This window comes from Hyaena hyaena, unplaced genomic scaffold (assembly GCF_003009895.1).
Source record: "Hyaena hyaena isolate Hyena2069 unplaced genomic scaffold, ASM300989v1 scaffold_1020, whole genome shotgun sequence".
In the NCBI taxonomy this organism is placed as follows: Eukaryota; Metazoa; Chordata; class Mammalia; order Carnivora; family Hyaenidae; genus Hyaena; species Hyaena hyaena.
In genome coordinates, this window is record NW_024081651.1 from 494,893 (window position 1) to 510,561 (window position 15,669).

Below are 15,669 nucleotides of genomic sequence, written 5' to 3' on the forward strand. Positions count from 1 at the left end.
TATGTTCCTGATAATCATGAAGGTTTCTAAAATTTTCCCTGGCAATTGGTTTTTTCCATGTTGTCCTACTATGATCCAGTAATACAAATTTTGGTGTCTTTTACTAAGAAAAATTTCCTTTGGAATTTTCTCTAGGATCACTGGAATCCCTCTAGAACTGCCACCTGGGGATTTTCCTGTGGTAAGTAGTTCATGGGCCTTGCCAACAGTTTATATGCTTAAAAAAATGAACAGTGACTGATGATGCAAGATTCACATTGAGTTAGTACTTGCAATCTCTCAGCTATATGCTCTGCCTTAAGTCATATAAACCACATAACAACTCACTGGAAATTGCTGGGGGATTAAAATAAAATATAACTAGACAGTGGTTTTGCAAAGGAAGCTTTCCTTTTTAGACATGAGAACCACTCCAGCCCTTGTAGCTCCAATGCTATGGCTCTTTCTTCCCTTAAGGCATGACATAATTCCTACTACCGCCTCACCTGCCCTTCCCCCACTCCACTGTCAGCTTCATCACCCCAGTGCAGGTTCACAAAAAAATGACAAGATTTGGGGGACACCTGGATGGCTCACTCGGTTAAGCATCTGACTTCAGTTTAGGTGAAGATCTCATGGTTCATGGATTGAAGCCCTGTATTTGGCTTTGTGCTGACAGCTCAGAGCCCGGAGCCTGATTCAGATTCTCTCTCTCTTTCTCTCTGCCCCTCCCCTGCTCATGCTCTGTCTCTCTCTCTCTCAAAAAAATAAATAAACATTAAAAAATTTAAAAATGACAAGGTTTGTACTTTCCTCGGGCTCTTGGCTAATCAGATGATTCTTGATGAGAAGTTATATCGCCTGAAAGCTCGCTTTGAATGTTTTACTATTTCTGTAATCCCCTGAGAGTTTTGCTGCCATTTCTTTCCTGGGATGATACGTAACTTACTGCATCATGGCTGATTATAAAATGATGATAAAAACACTGCCAAGTTGCAGTGCACTCTTTAATAAACTACTTATTTAATAGGTATCTCATTGCTGGAATTGCTCCAACATTTATGTAGCATTTTACAGTCTGAAACAGAATTTTTTACCATAATGAAGAACCAAATGCTTCTAGGACTTTATGGAAATGGTTGGAGGGGAAAATTTTTAAATATTGAATATAATTTTTTCTCTAGAAATGTTATTTATAGACTCAATCTCTTAGTTTCTAAAAATTAAACATGATACCCAGAAATGCACTGGTTATAATACAAAATAACATATATTCTAAATATTATTTAATTAAGCCATTAAAACCATTTTCTGCAATGATTGACATGGAACAGCCATGTGTTTAATACTCTAAACATACAGACAATGTAAACAGTAATCTCAGGTATTCTTCTGTCTAGGGTGGCATCCACTTAATGAGACAATATGTTTAACAGAAAACATTTAGGAAAGTTAGCATTTAGATATTCACAATTAATACAATCAGTATCACCAATAATTAGCAACCATTTATTGATCACATAATACACGTGTGATAGCAAGCAAACTGAGGCAAACAGGTGCAGGAGCTTCCTAAGCTACTTTTATGAAGAAGAAGGTGTATTACTAGAGATAATGTTTGGGATGGTAACTTTCGGATTCGTTAGCTAACTGACTGCACTAAATTTTGATCTGAGTGTGTCATTCTGGAGACCTATCATAGAGTCTATGCTTCTAACCACTCAACATTAAAAAAAACCCCACATTCTTTTAATGTTTATTTTATTTTTGAGAGAGAGACACACACAACATGAGCTGGGTGAGGGGCAGAGAGAGAGAGAGAGGGAGCAGGGAGGGAGGAAGACACAGAATCTGAAGCAGGCTCCAGGCTCTGAGCTGTCAGCACAGAGCCTGATGCGGGGCTTGAACCCACAGACCATAAGATCATGACCTGAAGTCAGATGCTTAACCAACTGAGCCACACAGGTGCCCCTCCCTCAACATTTTTTAAAAATAAATGAATTCCTTGTATTAAACTGATACATAAAATAGCTGTGATAGTATCTGTTAACAACTGAATTATGAATGAAGAGGGTTCAAATTATTTTTAATCATATAACCAAGTTCTAAAATTATTAATCATCAATGTTATATTTCCCTGTCCCTTTTCTATTGTTCCAAATATCCTTTGTATCATGCCAGAAAAATTTTTGATTACGGTAGAAAAAAAATGTTTTCCATACTGTAATTTTGACTAACCATATATTTTAAGTATTTCCTATGCCACATAAAGTTTTAAAAATTAGTGCTCCTATCACTTTTTTAGTATAATGGACATTTATCAATCTTTGTGTAATTGAAATCCAAATATTATTTCTATTTCTGTGGAAATTCCCAGCTGTCACTCTAAGAGAGAATCAGGAATGTCCCTCAACCACAAAATCCAAAGTACCTGTTTGGTCTTCATTGTCCCTAGTCGTCCAATCCTTAGTGCAGAATTTAGGCTCCACTAAAACTGTGCACTCGTCCAAGTCCTTCAAGCTTTCGCGAAGTAGGTAAAAACTATGAGGCGAATTGAGATCTTACTTGTCACTCACAAAGTAGGGTCATATTCCTGTTGATAATGGAGCCAACAGGATCATTCTAAACAGAATGGTACTATGATATCACTTTTGCTTCATCTTCTTAATACCTGCTCACCCTAAGCTCCTGCCTGTTTTCCAATCCTGTTCATTGGGTTTTCCTTCAGTTCTCTATATTACCAGATATCTTTCTAATGGAGTTCTTTTCCTCTTACCCAGCATCCATTTGTAATATTTGCAATTTAAATTAATAATCAATGCATCTGGGGAGAAGAAAACATTTTTTAAAAATGTTTATTACTTGTGAGAGAGAGAGAGAACACATGCTCACAAGCAGAGGAGGGGCAGAGAGTGAGGAGACAGAGGATCTGAAGCAGGCTCCTTGCTGACAGAAGAGAGCCCACTGTGGGGCTCAAACTCACAAACCAGGCAGAACTCAAAAGGCTTAGTCCACTGACCCACCCAGGCACAGCGAAGAACAGCAAAGATTCCACAGGAAATGGAGGGCCAGGAAACAATTACTTGGCACACTTAAGTAGGAATTCGCTAGCTATATTTTAACACCATTAATTGGGCTAGACTTATTTAACGTAAATACATTCATATTCGGTTAAAATGTACCAGTTGATCCATATGTATACCGTTTATAGGAGAAAAAAATGTTAAACAAAAAATAGATGCATTAAAAGCTAATGGATAGGAAAGATTTTCCATGGAGTTTAAGCTTCAATAATGGCAAAAACATTAAAAAAAATTTTTTTTAATGTTTATTTATTTCTGAGAGAGAGAGAGCATGAGCAGGGGAGGGTCAGAGAGAGGGAGACACAGAAACTGAAGCAGGCTCCAGGCTGTGAGCTACCTGTCAGCACAGAACCCGACACGGGGCTCGAACCCACGGACCATGAGATCATGACCTGAGCCGAAGTCGGAAGCTTAACTGACTGAGCCACCCAGGTGCCCCAAAACATTTTTTGTTAGAGCCATCATTCTACGTTATAATGTAGAATGTACATATAATGTGAGGTTAATGTCAACTCTAACTCATGGTTACGGCATTATGTGTTATGTGTATTAATGTTCTAGTGAAGGCAAATGTAAAATCATGAACACTAGTCTTAATATTGGTCAAAACCGAATTAAGCGGAAAAATCATTAAATGAACTATATATTGCCATTTTGTAGTAATAAATATTAAAATCTCCAATGAGTATATAACTATTAAAATCATATTAAAATATTTTATTAATTTAAATGTTGAGTATCTAATATTTAAATATATGTTTAAATAAATTATATCATTAGAGCCATAAATTAATTGCTAGAATGCTAAATTTTATAAACATACATTTTTGTAAAGATTAAGCAGAAATATTCAATTTTAAAACAAACATTTCTAATTGATTATATAAAATATATAAATTATAAATATATATTTCAGACCATTCAAGTGGTTGTATAATGATAACAGCAAAGAATACTAAAAATGCCAAATTAACTCTAAGTCAGAAAATGAGTATTCAATTCTGAGAGACTTAACTGTGACACTCATGAAACGTGGAGAGTCAGAGACCATGGATGTCAAGATCCTAATGATGAGAGAACACAGGTAATGTCACTCATAAAAAGAAAGGTCAACTCTCAATGAGAAAATATTGATGATTGGTAAATCAGAACACAGCCAACTGAAAATTGAAAAGGAAGACACTTAAATGTGGGCAAGATTCAAGACATAGATCTTAGAAAGGTGCCAATTCTAAGCAAGAAGACATAGGGACAATTTAGAGATCTAATGGTAAAAGGAACAAAGAATTTGTAAGCAAAAAAATAGGGGTTCTGGGAAAAATGCTGTTGATGTTTTGATAGAAATTGTATTAAATGTGTAGATTGCTTTGGGTAGTTTACACATTTTAACAATATTTGTTCTTCTAATCCAGAAGCATGGAAAGCTTTCCTCTCTGTGTCCTCTTCAGTTTCTTTCATCAGCATTTTATAGTTTTCAGAGCACAGGTCTTTCATGTCTTTGCTAGGTTTATTCCTAGATATCTTAATGTTTTTTTGGTACAACTAAAAATGGGATTGATTCCTTAATTTCTCTTTCTGCTGCTTCATTGTTGATGAGTATAAATGCAAGAGATTTCCTTATGTTGATTTTGTATCCTGCAAGTTCACTGAATTTGTTGGCGGAGTCTTTGGGGTTTTCGATATAGAATATCATATCATCCTAAATAGTGAAAATTTGACTTCTGTGCCAATTTGGATGCCTTTTTTTTGGGGGGGGTTGGGGGGAATCACTCTCTGGTTTTTGTATCAGGGCAATGCTGGACTCGCAGAATGAATTTGGAAGTTTGTCTTCCTTTTTTAAAAATAATTTTATAAATTTATTAATTTTTGAATAATGTGAGAAAAATAGGTATTAACGTTTCTTTTAATGTTTGGTAGAATTCACCTGTGAAGCCATATGGCCTGGGACTTCTGTTTGTGGGAAATTTTTTTATTATTGATTCAATATTTTGCTGGTTATCAGCCCACTCAAGTTTTCTATTTCTTTCTGTTTCAGTTTAGTAGTTTATATGTTTGTAGGAATTTGTTCATTCCTTCTAGGTTGTCCAATATGCTGGCATATAGCTTGTCATAACATTCTCTATAATTGTTTCTATTTCTGTGGTGTTGGTTGTTATTTCTCCTGCCTCATTTGTGATTTCATTTGTTTGGGTTCTTTCTTTTTTCTTTTTGATAAGTCTGTCTAAAGGTTTATCAATTTTATTAATTTTCCAAAGAACCAGCTTCTGGTTTCATTGATCAGCTCTATTTTTTGTTTGTTTGCTTGTTTCTATAACATTTATTTCTGCTCTATCTTTATCATTTCCTTCCTACTCTTGGCTTTAGTCTTTTTTGTTGATCTTCTGGCTACTTTAGGTTTAAAGTTAAGTTATTTATTTGAAATTTTTCTTGCTTCTTGAAGTAGACCTATATTGCTATATATTTTCCTTTTAGGACCACTTATGCTGCGTCTCAAAGGTTGTGGATCATTGGGTTTTTATTTTTACTTGTTTCCATGAATTGTTTTAAATTTCTTATTTGATTTCCTGGTTGACCCATTCATTCTTGAGTAGTATGTTGTTCACCCTCCATGTATCTGTGGTCTTACCAAATTTGTACTGAACCACAAAAGACCCTGAATAGCCAAAGAAACCTTGAAAAAGAAAAGCAAAGCTGGAGGCATCACAATTTTGGACTTCTGGCTATATTGCATATAAGGGGTATGCAAACAGCTTACGTATGCAAAACAGTATGGTATTGGGATAAAATACACATATCAAGAGAATAGAAAAGAAAATCCAGAAATGGACCTACAACGATATGTTCAATTAATCTTTGATAAAGCAGGAAAGAATATTCAGTGGGAGAAGACAGTCTCTTCAACAAATGGTATTGGGAAAACTGGACAGCAACATGTAAAAGGAAGAAACTGAACCACTTTCTATCACCATACACAAAAATAAATTAAAAATGGATTAAAGATCTAACTGTGAGACTTGAAACCATAAAGATCCTAGAGAAGAACACAGGCAATAATCTTTTTGACATCAGCCATAGTAACTTCTTTCTAGATATGTGTCCTGAGGCTAGAGAAACAAAAGCAAAAATGAACTATTGGAACTTCATCAAATATAAAAAGCTTCTGCACAGAGAAGAGAACAATGAACAAAACTAAAAGGCAACCTAGGAATGGAAGAATATATTACAAATGACATATCTGATAAAGGGTTACTACCCAAAATATGTAAAGAACTTATAAACCTCAAATGAAAAATCACAAATAATCCAATTTAAATATAGGCAGAAAACATGAGCAGAATTTTTCCAAAGAAGACATCCAGATGGCCAACAGACACATGAGAAGATATTCAACATTAGTTATCATCAGGGAAATACAGATCAAAACTAAGATGAGATACCACCTCACATCTGTCAGAATGGCTAAAATCAACTACACAAGAAACAGTAGGTATTGGTGAGGATGTGGAGAAAGAGGAACCCTCTTACACTGTTGGTGGAAGTGCAAATTGGTGCAGCCATTCTGGAAAAAAATATGGAGGTTCTTCAAAATTTGAAAATAGAAGTACCCTACAATCCAGGAAATGTACTACTAGGTATTTACCCAAAGAATACAAAAATACTAATTCAAAGGGATGCATGCACCCTCATGTTTATAGCAGCATTATCTACAATAGTGAAGTTGTGGAGGTGAAGTTTTGGAAACATTCCAAGTGTCCATCAATGGATGAATGGATAAAGAAAAAGTGGCATATATATAATGGAATATTACCTAGCCATAAAAAAGGAGCTAGAGAGTATTATGTTAAGTTAAATAAATCTATCAGAGAGACAAAATCCATATGATTTCATTCATATGTGAAATTTAAGAAATAAAACAAATAAGCAAAGAAGAAAAAAGAGAGAAAGAGAAACCAAGAAACAGACTTTTAACTATAGGGACCAAAGTGATGGTTACCAGAGGAGAGGTGGGTAGGGCAAGGGTCAAATAGGTGACGGGGATTAAAGAGTGCATTTTTTGTAATGAGCACTGGGTGCTGTATGGAAGTGTTCAATCACTATATTGTACACCTGGAATGAACACTACACTGTGTGTTAAGTAACTGGAGTCTAAACAAAAACATTTTTTAAAAAGACAAAAGAAAAAAAAGGCAAGAAACAAGAAGTATTAACAAAGGTGTGGAGGGAAGGGACACCTAGTACACTACTGATGGTAATGTAAACTGGTAGATGCTTAGGGAATCCCTCAAAAAACTAATAGGGCTTCCCTATGACCCAGCAATCTGACTTCTGGGTATGTTTCCAAAGGAAATGACATAAGGATCATGAAGAGATGTCTGCACTACCACGTTCACTGCAGCACTATTCACAATAGACAATATAGGGAAATGACTTAAATATTGAAGAAAAGAAGAAACATTAAGGCTATATGAGAAATAAAAGAAAATGATAAAATTATCAATTCTTCTCCACCAAAAAAGTCACTGATTGAATAAAAGCAGCCATTTATTCTATCAGGAGAGGTATTCTGAAGCACTAAATCTAATCAGTATCTCAAAGCTCTTACATTCCTCTACATATAACTATTACAGTTTATTTGAAAGAATAACATTACAAAATAACAAATATTAAAAATTATATTCTCAGATTGCTAACATAGGAAAGAACGTACGAAATAACAATTGAAATATTTCAACTAGGAAATAACGGACTTTCCCAAACCACATAAAACAGAAAACTAATAAGACATGCACTCTAATTCGAGCCAACATTAAAACAGCATTTACAAATTTTTTAAAAAAGCAATAACCAAATCCTGAATCATAAATTGAAAACCTAGAAACTGTGTTTTTAAAAGAGTGTGTCAAAGGAGTTGAACAAATTCAGAAAAGTTATTGATATAACGGTGAAATCATTTGAGAAATAAAGGTTAATTAACATGGTACCGAAAGGAGAGGGATTTAAAGTAAAATTCAGTATGTGTGATTGTGAATTGCCTGAAAACTATCTCCAGAATAATATTCAGAGAAAAAATGAATTAATATTAAAAATAATAATTCAGTAATATTTCCCAGGATATAAAGAAGACCAAATTTTATTGAAAAGTTCACTACACATCATGGAATTATTGACCTAAAACTCCAACTCAAGAAATACTGTGATAAAGCTCCTCAGGCTTTAAAAATAAAAGGAAAGAGAATCTCCAGGTCTCCAGGAATTATGAAAAAGACACTTACAAAAGACAACAAACAAACAAACTAAAACTGCAAAAGCAACATACAATAAAAATATACACTAGAATACCATTTCTAGGAAGCTCAACAAAAGCAAGTGTGAGCTGTTTGTCATATCCATCCAATTGTGTCTTAAATATCAAGGATGTAAAAATATTCTTATATGTGGAAGACCTTATGGAATATTGCAAATGAACTCTTCTTGAGGAATCTACTAAAAGATGAGCTGCATCCCACCAAGTGATAAGTGGGAAACTTCAGAAAATGGTTACAGCAATACTGAACATACTTAACTGTAGATCTAAGAACAAATCATAAGTGGGAAAAGGTTGTAAGAGTAGTATGTTTATGTTCTGAAAGAAAAAAAAAACAAGCAAATAAAATGTTGGAGGAAGAAAGTAATTGTCACAATGGTAGCAGTTGGTAGTCAGAGAATCCTCATCTGAGAACTCAAACAATAATAGATGGTTAAATAAAAAGAAAGGAGATGTAAGGATATTTAAATAAATACTATTACAAAGGGAACCATGTGAACAAAAAGTAAAAATCTTCAAAGATTTAAAAAAGGGAAAAAAAGACCACACAGACATGTAGATGCAACAAAATATTATTATACTATAAACGTTATACTTTTATATTATTAAGTAATATAAGAAGTTGAAACCAAATATCAGATATAACAATATATGTGAATGTGCCTAAGTCAGTTATTTTGAAAAACACAAATGGTTTCAGTTTATCTCACAAAGCAACATCCAAATCTATGCAATTTAAAATAGACATATCTAAAACTATGACTCTAAGGACCTAAACATGAAAGATGAGAAAGGTATAATAGGAAAACACAAAAATTAAGAAAGTAGGAGTTAGAAATCTTTTATTAGACAAACTATAACTCAGAGAAAAAACATTAAATGCAGCAACCATAAATTTACTATAATGATAAAAACAACAATTTGCTTCCATATAGTTTACATTAAAGGGATATAAGACAGAAACACACTTATTATGGGAGATTTAATTGTGTGGCATTAATTGTGTGGCCACTATAAGTCAACTGAAAAAGCATTAAACAAGAGGTAGGAGATCTCAACATAATCAATAAGGTAAATGTATGTGTAACTATATGTGTCTTAATGTTAGAAAACATACCTTTTTATATGGACAGATAGAATATTCATAAATGAATCATACATTAGATCAGAAGAAAGCACCATTTAATCCTATAAAGCAGAAAATAATACAGATAGTGGTATTTTCACAATTCAACAAAACTAAAATTTAATGAAACATTTTAAAAGATACTTTGGGAATTTTTAAAATGGAAAGCTTTATTTTATTTTTATGAAAGCAATAATAAACTAGAAGCCCAGGATGGCAGGAAAGAAAAAATACCACTATCTGACTTAAAGTTTTGTTGTAAGGTATGAATAATGCAAAGCAGTGAAAGGATTACACAAAAACATTTAAAATGATTGCTATCATTTAATATATTTTATTTATGAAAAATTGACTTCCAGTTTTAGCTCTGACATTAAAGGTTCTTAGAAGTTGTAAATCCCATCCTTAAAACAAGAAAAAAGCTAGCAACATGGAAATCAATGTTTCCTCTTCAACTATTAGAGAACTGACCTTACAGAGAAAACCAATACCCTAAAATCTGTAGGGACCAGCAAATACAAAGAACCATAGCTAAGGTTCAGTGGTCTGGAACAGAAGACAGTGGAACCATTAACTGGTAGAAACTGTTAAATGGTAATTTTGACAAATTGCTGATGGCTGAATGTGAATTAACGTGAGGCTAAGAAACTCCTAAAAGCCAGGCGTTGGAGGCCCCACTCTTAAGTGGGTTTTATATCCCAGAACCTCATCAGGTTCTCACAGTGAAAATCCTAGAAAATCTCCATCATGTTCTGGCATGTTGAGAGGAAAAAATAACCATTCTGAAATATAGTTTCACTCCGAATAACACAGAGCCACTCATCAGGGAAAAAGATAACCAGAGTCTTACCCCACAAAGGAGGAAGGGCTTTTTCCCAGCTCCACGTCTCTCTCTTTTTTCTCAGCTCCACGTCTCTCTCTTCTTGTCTTCCATAACAAAAAATCGTAAGAAACACTTCTGAGGGTCACAGACCAGGAAAACAGGCCCACTGAAAGATTAAGATTTAATAATAAAATTATAGGACACTTTCCCTCTCACTCCATCACACAAGATGCCAGAGTATTAAGTGCAGATTACAGCTGAAATTGCTGTAAAATATAGGCTACATTTAAGGAGTAGTTCTTAAGGAAATCCAAAGACAGCAGGGGAGACAAAAACAAAGATACTAGAGGAATTTGAAGTCCATGGCACTAATATCTGTAACATTAAGGACAGTCCAAATACTAGTTATACTAGCATAAAACTTCACACTAAATGTTTTTTGCCTCAATATCTATAACCTAATATGTAATATCTGAATTTCAATTAAAAAGCATAAGACATGTTAAATGGCTGGAGAAAACACAATTGGGAGGGACAAAACATCAAAATCAGACTCAGATATGGCACAGATAATCACAATGATCATACAGGAAATACAGAATGACTGTAAAAAATATATGTTACTGGTTTCAACAGAAAAAGAAGACAAAATGCATGAGATTGGGTAATATTGCTGGAGATACAGAAGTTCGAAGAAATAGCCAAAAGATATAACCCACAACAAATCAAAATACTATTATAGAATTGAAGAATGTTTTTGATGGGTTTATCAATAGACTGGACATGATCAAGGAAAGAATAACCATGCTTGAAGATATATCAGTAAACATGCAAACAGAAATATAAAAGGAAAAAAAATGAAAAAAAAAACCCAATCTCAAAACCATGGAACAGTTTCATCATGTGTAACCAACATATGCCTAATTATAACTACTGAAAGAAAAGAAGGCACCAAGCAGACGGAATGTCTGAATAAATGATGGCCTATCTCATAAAGATAAAAATCTTCTTCACAGCAAAGGAAACAGTCAATAAAACTAATAGGCAATTGATGGAATAGGAAAGGATAGTTGCAAATGACATATCAGATAAAGGGCTGGTATCCAAAATCTATAAGGAACTCATCAAACTCCACACCTGAAAAACAAATAATCCAGTGACGAAATGGGCAGAAGACATGAACAGACACTCACCAAAGAGGACAACCAGATGGCCAACAGACACATGAAATGATGCTCAGCATCTCTCACCATCAGGGAAATACAAATCAAAACCACACTGAGATACCACCTCATGCCAGTCAGAGTGGCTAAAATGAACAAATCAGGAGATTCCAGATGCTGGCAAGGATGTGGAGAAACGGGCACCCTCCTACACTGTTGGTGGGAATGTAAACTGGTGCAGCCCCTCTGGAAAAGAGTGTGGAGGTTCCTCAGGAAATTAACAATAGAACTCCCCTATGGCCCAGCAATAGCACTGCTAGGAATTTACCCAAGGGATACAGGAGTGCTCATGCAGAGGGGCACATGTACTCCAATGTTCATAGCAGCACTCTCAACAATAGCCAAATCATGGGAAGAGCCTAAGTGTCCATCAACGGACGAATGGATCAAGAAGATGTGGTTTATCTATACAATGGAATACTACATGGCAATGAGAAGGAATGAAATCTGGCCATGTGTATCAATGTGGATGGAACTGGAGGGTGTTATGCTGAGCAAAATAAGTCAGACAGAGAAAGACAGATACCATATGTTTTCACTTACAGGTGGATTAGGAGAAACTTAACAGAGGACCATGGGGGAGGAGAAGGGGAAAAATAGTTGGGGAGAGGGAGGGAGGCAAACCATGAGAGACTCTTAAATACTGAGAACAAACTGAGGGCTGATGTGGGTGGGAGGAGAGGGGAAGGGGGGGGGTTATAGGCATGGAGGAGGGCACTTGTGGGGATGATCACTGGGTGTTATATGGAAACCAACTTGACAATAAACTATGAAAGAAAAAAAACAGATGGCAACAAGTGAAAATGAAAACAAAAACAATAAATGCAATGAACAGAAAAAAATTACAGCATACTAGATATTTATTTATATTAGCAATCACTGTAAGTGTGAAAGTCTAAATATACCAATAAAAATATATTGTAATAGTTGATAAAAATAAACATTGCTATATGTTCTCTAAAGGAAACACATTTTAAACATACAGACACAGATAGATTAAAGGTATAGAGAAAGAAATACTATGCTAATAGAAGGAGAAAGACAACAGACTTCAGAATAAGGAAATTATCAGTCATGAAAACAGGCATTGTGTAGTGATAAAGGGGCAAATACTCCTAGAAAGCATACTAATCCTTAACACATATACAGATAACAACAGATGGTCCAAAATACATGAGGCAAAGACTGACAGAACTCAAAGGAGAAATACATAAGTCCACTATTATAGTTGAAGACTCCAAATTCATTCTTTTGGTAACTAATTTGTCCATCAAGTGGATAGAAATAAGCAACAATATAACTGACATTGAACAGAATTTTAATCTATTTGACCCAGTTGACATTTATAGAATATAGAATATTGACATTTAAAAAATCTAAATACATAGGCTTCTTAAGTTTCAATAGAAAATTTACCAAGATAGAATATAATTCTGGGACATAAAATGCAATTCAAATCACATAAAATATATTTTCAGACCATAAAGGAATTAAAATAATTATCAATAGGGGTAAGAAAAGCCCTAAATGTTTGGACATTAAAACAGTGTGAAATATGGGTGCCTGGATGGTGTGTCCAAATCTTGATTTTGGCTCAGGTCATAATCTCACAGTTTGTGGGTTCCAGCCCCAAGTCAGGCTCTGTGTTAACAGCATGGAGCCTGCTTAGGATTCTCTCTCCCTCTCTCTCTGCCCCTTGCCTGCTCACTCCCTCTCTCTCAAAATTAATAAATAAACATTTAAAAACAAAAGTCAGTGTGAAATATACAAAGGTCTAACTTAAAAAAAGGTCTCAGGAGAGTGAAAACAATGTTTTGAAATATATGAAAATAAAACATTTATATTTGTGATATGCAGTAAAAACAGATTAGAAGACACATTATAGTGCTAAATGCATATTTTAGAAGAGAACACTCAAATAATCTAAGCTATCTCAGAAAACTAGGGAAGCAGGATTTAATCTTGCTTAAAGCAAACAGAAAAAAAATTAAATTTTAAAATTTAGAGCAGAAATCAATTAACTTGAAACCAAGAAAATAACAGAAAAAATTTAAAGAAAAGAAGATTATTCACTGAAAGAGTAAATCTCTAGCCAGGATAATCAAAGAAAAAAGAAAAAAAAGACATAAAATACCTATGTATAATCTTCTGGACATTAAAAGCCTAATAAAGGGTATTATTGAGTGCAAGGGTCCCTCCAGAAAAATTCATACATTGAAGCGTGGATCCCCCATGTAATAATGTTACAAGATGGGGCCTTTGAGAGTTAGTTAAGTTTAGATGAGATCATGAGGATGGAGTTTTCACGATAGGGTTCATTAGCCTATAAGAAGAGACAAGAGATCTTGCTCTTCCCTTTCTTGATCACATGAGGATACAGCAAGAAGGTATTTGTCAGCAATCCAAAGAGGGTCCTCTTCAGACACCAATATCTGCCAGCACTTCCACTTTGTTCTTTCCAGCTTCCAGAACTGCTTAAGTCACCCAGTCTATAGTACCTTGCTATAGCATCTCAAATTGACTAAGACAAAGAGGTACCATGACTAATTTTATTACCACAAATTTGGTGACTTAGATGAAATATACAAATTACCTGAAAGATGCAAACTTACAAAAGTCAAACAAGGTGAAATAGATAATCTCATTAGACCCATCTATGTTAACAACACTGAATAAAAGCCTTCCAAAAGAGAAAGTATCAGGAAAGAATGAAAGGAAGAAAGTATAAAGGAGAAATATCAACTTTTCATAATCTTTATCAGGAAAAAGAAACATAGGAACACCTCATAATTCTTTTCACAAGGTCAATCTTTTCCTAATACTGAAACTATATAAAGCCATTACTAGACAGGAGAATTATTGACAAAATAATGTTAGAGTTTATATAGAGAGGCAAAAGACCTATAATACCCAATACAGTACTAAAGAAGAACAAGTTTAGAATATTATCTGGGTTCAAGACTTATTATAAAGCTACAATAAATAAGAGAGTAACGTATTGGTAAAAGAATAAACACAAAGACCAACAGAATGAAATAGAGTGCCCAGAAATAGACCTAAATATCATCAACTATCTTTGAAACAGGAGCTAAGAAAATTCACCAGGACAAAGATATTCTTTTCAACAAATAATGCTGGAACAATTAGACTTGTAGATGGAAAATATATCCATATCTATATTTATATCTAGACACAGACTTCACAACATTATGACAGTAACCTCAAAAAGGATGACAGACCTAACTGTAAAACTCAAAACTATAAAACTTCTAGAAAACAAAAAAAAGGAGAAAAGCTGGATGACCCTGGATTTGGTGATGACTTTTTAAATACAATACCAAGAGCATAATCAATGAAAGAAAACATTGAGAAGTTGGACTTACTAAAATTAAAATCGTCTGCTCTGCCTACAGATACTAGTAAGGGAATGAAAAGGGAAGAGAGCCACAAACAACAAGAAAGTATTTATAAAACACATATCTGATAAAATACTTTAATCCAAAACATACAAATATCTCTTGAAGCTCACCATTAAAAAAATTTGGAAAGTAAGCAAAAGATCTGAAGAGACACTCTATCAAATAATAATATACAGAATAAAAAGCATATTAAAAGATTCGTAGCATCATTTGTCATAATGGAAGTGTAAATCAAAACAAGATAGCACCACAGAACTATCTGAATTGTTTTAAAAACAAACAAACAAACAAACAAACACCCTAGAAAAGCTGGTAATTCCAAATGATGGTGAGGATGCAGACAAAAGAAATTCTAATTCATTGCTAGAGGGAGTACAAAATGATACTGCCACACTGGAAAACAGTTCAGCAGTTTCTTAAAAAGCTAAACGTTTCTTAAAAAGCTAAACATAGTTACCCCATGCTACACATCAACTACATTCTCAGGTAACACTCAGCTGATCTGAAAATTTGTTTCTACACAAAGTCCTGCACATGATGAAAAAAAAAAAAAAAAAAAAAAAAAAAAAAAAAAAAAAAAAAAAAAAAAAAAAAAAAAAAAAAAGCATCCAATGCCTCCTTTAGTAGATGAATATATTAATAAACTGGGGTACATCCAAACAAAGGAATATAATTCAGCAGTAAAAAGAAATGGTCTACCAAGCACTGAAA

The 15,669-nt window shown here is 34.0% G+C and overlaps 1 long non-coding RNA gene across 1 annotated transcript in view; it reads right to left on the bottom strand.

Annotated features, from left to right (window-relative positions):
• LOC120223601 overlaps positions 1–15,669 on the bottom strand; it is a 226,343-nt gene that overhangs the window by 145,316 nt on the left and 65,358 nt on the right. The window contains exon 3 of the long non-coding RNA XR_005526342.1: positions 10,344–10,482. This is a non-coding gene — a long non-coding RNA (uncharacterized LOC120223601). The remainder of the gene's footprint in view (positions 1–10,343; positions 10,483–15,669) is intronic.